A 10,971-nucleotide genomic window follows, 5' to 3' on the forward strand; every position below is an offset into this window, starting at 1 on the left:
CCTTGCTCGAGCTGTGCAAATAACTGATCTCTCAGCTTGCTGGCAATGCTGGGGGAAGAAATAGAAGGGGAAAAAACGTTTGGGATCAAATGAAACATTTGGTTTGACCCAAAATTAAGCTTTTCAGTTTGAGCTTTGCTTTTTTTGTTGTTGTTGTTCATTTCAAACTAATGTTCAGTTTCATTTAAACAATTAAAAGTTGCTTCAAAGTGACAAGTTTAAACGTTTCATGTCAAAACTGCAAAAGCAAAAGGCTTTGATTTTTTTTTCTGACTTCATCTAGCCAACGCCAATATCTATGAGCCACTGACTTGTGGGTTTTAGTTTATCTAGCTGAGGTTAGAATTCACTTAATATCTGTGAAGAAATCACATTTAAATTCAAATAAATGAAATGAAGGTAATATTTTTGGTTTGGGGGTTTCTGTTTTTATATTGTATTTCTTTCCTTAAGGATTGATCACAAACAGTTGACTGCCAATAATAGGTACTTTCAGAGTTGTTGAGGTGTAGTATGGTCCCAAGACAGAGAGACAAGGTGGGTGAGGTAATATCTTTTATTGGACCAACTTCTGTTGATGAAAGAGAGAAGCTTTTGAGCTACACAGAGCTCTTCTTCAGGTGTGGGAAAGGTACTTGGAGTGATCGATACTAATATTTAAAATGTAAGCAGTTGCTTAAGAGTGCCTGGTCAGTTAAGACATATGCTATTGATCCTGTTCCTCAGTCAGATGAGCACAAATGCTTCCACAGGGAAGCTTCCACAAATGTTTGTGTATTCATCTTTGAAATTCACTTTCTTCAAACATCCATGGTATTAATGCCGGACTGGTTGACTGGGCAGGAAGTAAGAGGGTGGGAGGAAGAGGGACAAGAAAAGCCACACAACATGAGTTTGGCCAAAATGAATTCATTTAAAAGAAAAAAAACAGAGTAAGCATTCATAGATTTATTTATTTATTTGCAGTATTTCCCTGTGTTAACCATGTATTGACAATACTTATCTTTTTCCTAATGCAAAGTGGGTCTGTTTTACCTACATTGAGAATTTGCTGGGAACAATCAGTGCTGTCTGACTCCATAGTAACGTTTGTAAAGAATTAAACTAATGTTCTGTTTAAGTTTTTGGTTAATGGTTTTAACCAGGCAGCATACACAAATATCCAGTTACTAATGTAAAAGATGAAATGAACTAGAAAGAGGAATGTTTGCCTACTATTTAAAACTACTTTGTGTTTCCTGGATGATCTTTATATTTTCACAAAATGATAAAGTAGTAATAAAATTAAAGTTTTCAATTATTATAACAATGTAAATATCCCTATTATTGTGTGAGTAGAAGGACAAAGATTATTTGCTTTTTAGGGGCCATTCAGATACTTCAGATCCCTTTACTCATGTTAAATAGCATCTTATTCCACAAATAACCTATCCACTCCAATAGGACTACTCATTGAGCTAGGTACTATTCAGTCTGAGTAGGGGTATCAGAATTTGGCACTAAATGACCTTATTTTAAAAAAGTGATGAAAATGTTAAAAGTTATTCCCAACTTGTAGAAAGTATGTAACAGGCATTGATCAGTGATTACATGAAGGTGCAACAAAAGGAAAAAAATTTGATTAGTTAACATTCGTATTTCAGATAATTATTATGCTCTCTAGCATAAAATGTAGGACGAAATCCTGGAAGTTTTGCCATGTTTCTTTAAAGCAGCCAGGGTTCCACCCCTACTGTTTTGGGCTATTATTGAATACCTATTTGGGCAGAATTTTCTTATTTTCATTGAAGAAGGTATATTTTGGGGTGTAAGTAGTCTGCAGGAGTATTTGTGCCTGGGACCCTGCAAGTAGGACACATTCAAGTGCCCCTGTTTTCATGTCCAGATTGGGTACATAGTTAATAAAGTACAACATTTGTTACTGGTTTGCTCACCCAAATCTTCATTTTCATGTGCAAATGGAACATTTAAATTCATGACTTTTGCATGCCCCTCACTGAAGGGCCACTGTAACTTTTAGACTCAAAGACATTCAAAAAGGGCCAGGCTCTGATATCCAACAGGAATCGGGTACCACCTTACTCTATAAGCAGACCCCTTCACTGCAGTTAGACTCTTGGGACTAGTCAGCATGATGGAGAGTATCACAATCTGGCCCAAAGTTGTTTTTTTTTTAAATATAGCTCTAAATTCACCATCCAGAGAAGTTGTTTGGGATTTACTTTCTCTTAAGGAAGGTACAATCTGGGGCCTAGAACAGGTTCGATGTTCCTTCAGAACATCCTTGTAGCAGATTTCCCATTAGAACTAATCTCTGGACCACAGAAAAACCAAGATAATGTTTTAAAAATAAGAGTAATGCTTAGCCTGTAACTCAGCCAATGAGCCATTAGGTTGAAAAATGTAGATAACTTTTTCCCCATGAATTTCTTGAACACTCATTTACATGAACTGTCTGGGTGCTGAGTGACTTTTTTCATCTCTCCTTTTATGCCTCTTAACTAATAAGATTTGCTATAATATTTCAGACATTTGTGGAAACGATCCATATATTTGTTTTTCTTTTTTAGTTAAAACTCTGCTTCAAATTGGTGAAACCCCACTGGTAGCAAAGAGAAAATTCAGTACCCAGAACTGAATTTAACTATGAATTTAACTTGAAGGGTTATAGTAAGTTTTACAAATGCTATAATTTGTAATGCCCACACCTTTTGCTGAAATGTAAAAGGGGAAGAAAAACTATAGATTATACAATATATAGTTCCTGGTTCTAAAATGAATGATGATACACTGTAGAAGCACTGTACTTTACCAAAATTACATGCCATATAGCTATATTTAGAAGTCACCTTCAATTAGTAACCCCAGCTCTGATATGTAAATGAAGATACAAAACAACCCAAACATAACTCTTATTTTCTACCCATAAAATGTAGTCTTTACATATAGTATCCTATCCTTTATAAATAGGTATTTATTCTAGTAACCCATATATCATCAGAACATACATATGAATTGCCATACTGGATCAGGCCCAACGGCTATCTAGTCCAGTATTCATTTTCCACAGTGGTCAGCACCAGATGTCTCAGAGGAAGGTGAAAGAAACCCCACAGAAGGCAAATTAAAAAAAAAAAAAAAACTACAGTAGGCAGATATCACACAATGCAATTTTCATTGAGACAAATACTAAAGCCACTGCCTTGTATGGAAATTGTACTTGAGATCTTTGTGCTTATACATGTATTTTTTCCATTACATTAAACCTTTTCCACAACTTCCATGGAAAAATATCTGGAATCTGCTCAACTACTGCTAAAGTTCCTTCCTTGCCAATCACTCTTTCCATCTCACTTCTCTCTCTGAATCCAGTCACTACCCCACCTTTTCACCACATCATATTTATGCTTCTTGTCCTCACCATATGTCTTTCACAACTCTGCCATCTCTATTTATCCACTCTTGTCTGTTATCATGTCACCTCCTGCCAATGGTACCAGCCTTTACCTCCCAGTTGTCCACTTTTCACATCTGTCTTCAGTCCTTCTTCCTGTCACCTCTATCATATTAAAAAAACCACCCTTTCCTTCAAATTCCTCCTCAAGATCCACTTCTCCCATAATACATATAGTCATTCTTAGCTGGCTAATTTTTTGGGTAAGAGGTATGGTTGGGAATAGTGGGTTATATGTTAGCCTTTTAAATTGTATATTTATTCATGTCGTTTACCTATTGCTTGTCTTCTTGGATTGCGAGCTCTTTGGACCAGGAACTGTGTCTATGTGTATGCAAAGCAGCTACTAAGCATATCGTAGGTACTACCTTAATACAAATCAAAAGTATGAATAAAATAATATCAATGCACCAGAATTAAATAAAAGATTCATCACTGTTAGAAGAGCAACATGTATTATTCCTGGGACAGCAAAGTAATAAGGCTTTAATGTTTGATGTTGCTTGTTCTTGTACTTTTTCGCTGCATAAACATAATGTAACAACTGTTAGGAGAAGCAGTAAAAAGAGAGAAGCAAATCTGAGAGGTGAGCTGTGGAAAAATGTTTACTAAATTATTTTTGCTTTTATTTTTAAAAGTAATCTTGTTGAAAAGAAAAAGCAGCGTGCCAGGGGAAAGCACATTTTGTCCACCTAATGCAAGCTATTTTACAGCCTCTTCTTTGTGTATCTTTTCTGAGTAAGTGGGCTTGAACATAATATCACAGTGTCTCGTGGACAAGCCCACTTCAGTCGTATAAACAAACAAACCTACTGGCTGATTTTAATTTGTTTATTGACTTTCCATAGTTCATGATCCATGTACACAGAGTAGTGTTATCGGACTCTTTACTTATTAAAATAGTCACCAACCTTCACTTAATAAAGATTTTAAAAGTATTCTTGAATTCTAGTATTTAATATGTTTTTATTGTTATAGTCCCCCCTAACGTTATTATTTTAACCAAATAACTTGAATAGTATTTTCTATAAACATGAAACTCCATCCATCTCCCGTTACCCTTTCTTTGAAACCTTTATCTTGCCATCCATCATACACTGTACTGTTATGCCCTTAAATATTTTTATCTTGATCATATGTGAAACCTCAAAGAAATTAAGACTTATTCCCCTCCCTTAACATAACTTATTGGGGAAAGTCCCCCTAGCTCCCAGTCTCCACGTCTAACTAATAGATCATCAGTTGCACAGCAAAGAATTTAAGATTGTTGTAAAAATACAATCCAGAGCTTTTCACAAAAGGACAGGGCAGGGGGAATGAAACAATGTAATAATATTTCCAAAAACAGAGTGGAAGCAAATTATAAAAAAAGAAGGTCTGAAACTTCTATATGAAGAGCTATGGCATCATTCCCCACATAACACTGAGATAAAAAAAGTTTTCTGAGAGTCTTATCTTTGCCAGATCTTCCTCAGCCTCCATGTTCAGTCTTGGACTCTCTCTCTCTTGAAAGATTAGATAAAATAGAAAAAGCCTCAAGCAGCCTTTCAAACAGTGACACATCAAAGAATGTTCACTATGAAATACCAGATTCCAAGTGTTATTGCAAGGCAATTGAGAAGACTTCAATGGCCTGCGCTTACACTTTACAAGGGATTAAGAACAAGAAATATCTGGCTCTAAGCAAAGGTTCACTAACAGAACAAAGTCACAGAGCACTTTATTCTATTTAACCTTGATAATATTTTTTAATGATGACATAAAAACAATCCCATACTTTACACCAATCCCTTTGGAGATCGGAGAGCGTGGCTGCTATCATTGTATCTAAGCTCTGCACAAAATTAAACAGCAGAAGTTAGAGACTGGTTGTGCTCTCTGATCTCCTCAGGAGGAGCAGTATGAATATAGTTATATATTCAGCGAAACACTATGTTTATGGTATGCTGTAGTAGTATTTGTTGCAGAAATGTAGTGTCAGATTGTACCATCCTTACTTATGTTGAATAGTATTTTTCACCATGAATAATTCCATTTAAGTCATTGTCCAGTGCCACAAAACTGATTGCAAATAGCCTTGAGTGCAATTTGAGCACCCAGCTAGATTAACTCCATGGCACACAAGAATACTTGAGGAAATATGCCCAACTAACATTCTGAGGTGCATCGCGAACCAGGGCCTTGAGAGGTTAAGACTGAGGGGGAATTCTAGCCTCCCAAATCAGTGCAGATTTATGTTGCCCTCAGCAACAGGTGCAAACAGGCAGCATGACCAGACAGAAATTGGCACCTGCTGAAAGGAGCAATGAAGAGAACCCCTGACCTGAACTGCTCTGCTAATGGAAATCCTGCCTTGTGCTATTACTATTCCTTGTGCAACAAATACACTAGGCATGATCTCTACTCCCCCTCGCTGCTCAAGTTGTTGGGTACATAGGAAAGCCAGGTAATGCAATTCCACATGAAGAGACCTGTACTTCATCTCAAATCATTATGTTGTGCATATGATACTGAATACCATCAATACTAGGGGATTTCAGTCTGAACTTATTATTGCAGTAGCAGGTGTAATTCCAAATCTCATTAGTTCCATTTTACAACTGCATTTAATTTATTGTATCACTTAATAGCTACATATTTCTTTTGCACAAGTGTGCAGTGAAAAACTGCTTTGAAGATTATTTTTTTCTAAAGTTTACCTGTATTGCATGAGTGGCTTCCAACCTGCGGATGAAACATTCTATTTTAAAAAAAAAAAAAAAATCTGTTTAATTCTGAAATGTTCATCTGCATGACTTTGCTTCATGTTGGGTGGGATTTTCAAGCCATCTAATGGATCCCCCGGAACATCCATTTTCACTATATGATAAATGCAAAGAAGGGCATTTCCTACTGTGGGCTATTTTAATTCAGTAGATAGTTTTGATGCGGTAAAAGTTTTTTGTACCCGGTCTGTGGCACCCAATTCTGTACAGCTAATCAAGGTTTCACATTAACAATGGGAGCAAGATCAGACACCCAGTTTGTGATAGATAATTTCTGGAGTTGAAGGTAATGACAAATAATTGGGTTGAACTAATTTATTTAAATGTTCATGAACCCTCAGAGTTGCTGTCAGCAATCCCCAGTGCAGATTAGAAATAGCGCAGGAGGAGTTTAGACATGTTCTGCCCAAAAATGCATGCCCTTTCTTGAGGGATTCATCTTCCATTATTCCTTGAGGCTGTGCATAGTCCCATGTCTTTATTTGGTATTATAAACTGGCCTCAAGTTGCAACTGTGGGAAAATGCAAACACAGACTAAGATTGTTTTGGAGCAAAGTCAAACTAAATACACCTATTTTAACCAGAAGAAAGTAGAACTGAGCAAGATTTTTTTTTTAAATATACTGGATAAGAACATATTGTATCAGACCAATGGTCCATTTAGCCCAGTATCCTGTCTTCTGACAGTGGTCAGTGTCAGATGTTTCAGAAGGAATGAACAGAACAGGACAGTTTTGAGTGAGCCATCCTCGGTCGTCCAGTCCCAGCTTCTGGACCTTGGAGACTTAGATACACCCAGAGCATGGGGTTGCATCCCTGATCATCTGGCTAATAGTCATTGGTGGACCTATTCCCCCTTGAACTTATCTAATTCTTTTTTGAACCTAGTTATATGTTTGGCCTTCACAACATCCCCTGACAAGGAGTTCCACAGGTTCACTGTAAGCGGTGTGAAGAAGTACTTCCTTTTGTTTGTTTAAAACCAGTTGCCGATTGATTTCATCAGGTTTTTCATCCTAGTTTTTGTGTTATGTAAGGGGGTAAATAACCACTTCCCTATTCACTTTCTCCATACTATTCATGATTTTAAAGGCCTCTATCATAACCCCCCTTAGTTGTCTCTTTTCTCAGCTGACCAATCCCAGTTGTTTTACTCTCTCCTCATATGAAAGCTGTGCTATCCCCTTAATAATTTGTTATCTTTCCCTGTACCTTTTCTAATTCTAGTATTTTTTTTTAAGATAGAGCAACCTGAATTGCGCACAATATTCAAGATATAGGTGAACCAGGGATTTATACAGTGGCATGATATTTTTCAGTCTTCTTCTCTATGCCTTTCTTAATGGTTCCTAACATTCTATTAGCTTTTTTGACTGCTGCTGAACATTGAGCAGATGTTTTCAGAGAACTATCCACGACGACTCCAAGATCTCTTTCGTGAGTGGTAACAGCTAATTTAGACCCTAACATTTTGCATGCATAGTTAGGATTGTGTTTTCCAGATGTGGATTACTTTGCACTAAACATTGAATTTCATCTGCCCTTTTGTTGCCCAGCCACCCAGTTTTGTGACATCCCTTTGTAACTTTTCACAGTTAGCTTTAGACTTAACTATCTCAAGTAATTTTGTATCATCTGCAAATTTGGACAGTGGATCTATCAGATATATCTGTGAAATTAAATGCACTGTGGTGGCTTTTAACTAGGAATTTTATTCTATTTAGTGTGTAGATTGTACAAGTAAATCTTGATGGGACGTACAGAGCTAAGATAACTTAAAGCGTCAACAAAATGGAATTTGTTTTTTCTTCCCTATAAGAAATCCAATCTTTTCTATAATTCATATACTTGATATTCATCTCAACAGCCAAGCCTGCAGCAGGCTTAAAGCTCTTTGTCACCTTGCTCAAAAAATCCATTAAATTCTGGCCAAAGACAGCCACACATATGGACAAGCTAATCACTTGGTTTATGAGGAAAGTTTAGAATGATCTAATGAAAAACGTAAACCTGATTGTCAAAAGTTATCTGTGCTGTAGCATCCGATCTGCTACGTTAGCGAAGTGGTATTCTTAAAGAGTTTTTGACACCTCATTGAAAGTGTTGAGAAATATATTTAGATGCTATTCTACAAACATGTACAGTATTAATCAGAAAACTTGTTTGCCTTAATTTTCAATCCACTTGGACACTGTCATTGTCCACTGCCATCGGACACTGGAGGTTGGAAACTGGAAGCAGCCCTTGAGCCTTCTGAATAGAGAGGTGCTGGTATTCAGATCCAGGCACAGGTGTAGGCTAGGTCTCCAGTTAGAAAGAGGAATAGAGTTCAGGCTTGGATGCACTTCTAGCTCAGGTAGGGGATTCTTTTATCCCTATTCACATAGGAGCTAAGGGAGAAGTGGAGGATCCCCTTAAGCAGGAGAAGAAACCTAGCTTCCTCCCAACCATCCACAGAACTAGGAAGGAAAGGAACAGAAGAATCAATCATAGTTTCTTCCACAGCTCCTCTTAAGATCTTTTCCTATTTTCCTCCTCTCTTTATCCTGGGGAAAAAAGAGAGACTAAAATATTGGGTACAAGGATCCCCATCTTCCTTACTGACTGTTGCCGGGGAGGTGGGCATGGGCTGAGAGTCTCCCTGAGAAAACATCTCAGCCTTGAGTATCAATGTGTCCCATTAGTAAAGAGCGAATGGGAGCTCCAACTGGGCAAAATAGGTAAGAACGTAGCCCTAACAAATGTGAACTCAACTTTAAACCAAAACACCCGAAGTTCTTGTGTTGCTTCCCAGGAAAGTTTTCTAAGCTCACAGGGGCCCTGATCCTGCAAACTTTTATGCAAACGAGCAGTCCCACTGAAGTCACTGTTTGACTGACCAGAGTCATGCAGTGGAGCGGATTCTCCTCTTGCTTACACCCAATGAGAGTAATTCTTTTGGAGGCAGTGGAAATTGGGGTCACTCAGCATCTCTGGTTTCAAGTCAGGCACTTGCTTCAATGCTTAAATATGGGTTTTGAGTGGGGATTTTCCAAGGAGGCCAAGAGAGGTGCCCAACTGTCACTGACAGTCAATGAAACTTGGGCACTTAACTCTCTTGGACTTCTTGGGAAATACTGGCCCTAGTTGCCAGATCTTTAATTATAGGCACCATTTTGGTCTTTTGTGCCTCAGTTTTACCAACTGTAAAATGATGGTAATTAGTTACCTACACAGGTGTTGTGTGGCTTTACTTTCTAATATTTTAAAGCATTCTGAAACCCTCAGATGGAAAGTTGTGTACTATATACAATGATTATACTATAACTTTTTCAGCCTAAAACTATTGTTGCTGCTCAGACAACACTCCCATTGGTTTCAGTGGAAGTAGTGCCTAAATAAGGAACAAGTAAAGACTACAAGATTGAACGCATGAAGAGTAGAAAACTGTATGAGAAAATCCAATCATGTTATTTGGTTTGTTAGCAGAACATCTCATTCTAACTGGCTCACTGTACCATGCCAGGTTCTTACAGCCAATATGTCATATGCCTTTCCCACAATGTTTTTGTTTGCAGCAAATGTTTAATAGCTTAATGCTATTTCCCTTGCTTACTCCAGAATGACACCAGTGTAACTCCATTGACTTCAGCTGAGCTAATCCAGATTTACAGCCTCATAACTGAGAGCAGGATTCTCCCCCGCACCTATACTGAAGGATATCTGAGTCATTTTGTTAAAGAAGAACGAAAAATATCACTTTCAACTTAAGAAACAATTGCTGGTATCCAAGTGCACATTTGTTTACCTTCTAGGACAGAATCATTCATCATTAGCTGTCTACCCCTCATTGACAGTGATTCACCCTGGAGGTATACAGGAATGAATCACAGTTTACTAACGACAGAGATGCTAGCAGCAAAGTAGGGACCTTCAAACCCTGACTCACTCTCAAACTTATTACGCCAGTATCAAGAGAAAAAACTTTTCAACAACACAGGCTTTGAAATAAGTTCTCCAAATTCTACAAGGAGCCGGCCCAGTCCTGTTCCTGTTGAAGTCAATGGAAGTTTTACCTTTTACTTTAGTGATAGCAGGATTGGGCCTGCTAGTGATTGATTACTTCATTTTTACTGCTCAAGGATTCAAAACTCTTAAAATAAATTTTAAGAAAGCTGCCTTGGCCTATAGTTCACATATACACCATGATCAAAATCAGATCTGGGTAACTAAAGCTATTACCTATGAAACAATAAAATCAGGGGCCTCATTTTCAAAGGTGCTGAGCACCCACAGCTCCCATTGACTCCAGCTGGGGTTGTGGATGCCGAATGAGTGCTTCTAGAAAGGCGATCCCATTGTGTAGCTTTAGGAAACTCTAGCCCCTCTGTCCACTACTAAATGAATCCATATTTCCTCAGCCTTTGAGCCAGATAGGTAGGTGTCTTTTTCCTACCTTATACATGTATGTTTCCTGAGGGGATATGCAATATTGGTGTAGCTGTGTTGGTCCCAGGGTATTAGAGACCAGGTGAGTGAGGTAATCTCTTTTATTGGACCCACTTCTGTTGATGAGCCTCAGGAGCTGAGACTTTAAAGGAAACAAAAATACAAAACAAAACCACAAAAAAGAGTTGGCAATATTGTAGTGGCAGCCCTTTCTCTCAGATCCATGCCTCACCGCATTTGCTATCCATAGGTCTTGTGACTTTTAGACTGGATTACAGTTTAACACTCAAACTACAAAGGGTGCAGAAAGCATTGCCTGATGA

The sequence above is a fragment of the Chelonia mydas genome, chromosome 8 (assembly GCF_015237465.2).
Source record: "Chelonia mydas isolate rCheMyd1 chromosome 8, rCheMyd1.pri.v2, whole genome shotgun sequence".
NCBI classification, from domain to species: Eukaryota; Metazoa; Chordata; order Testudines; family Cheloniidae; genus Chelonia; species Chelonia mydas.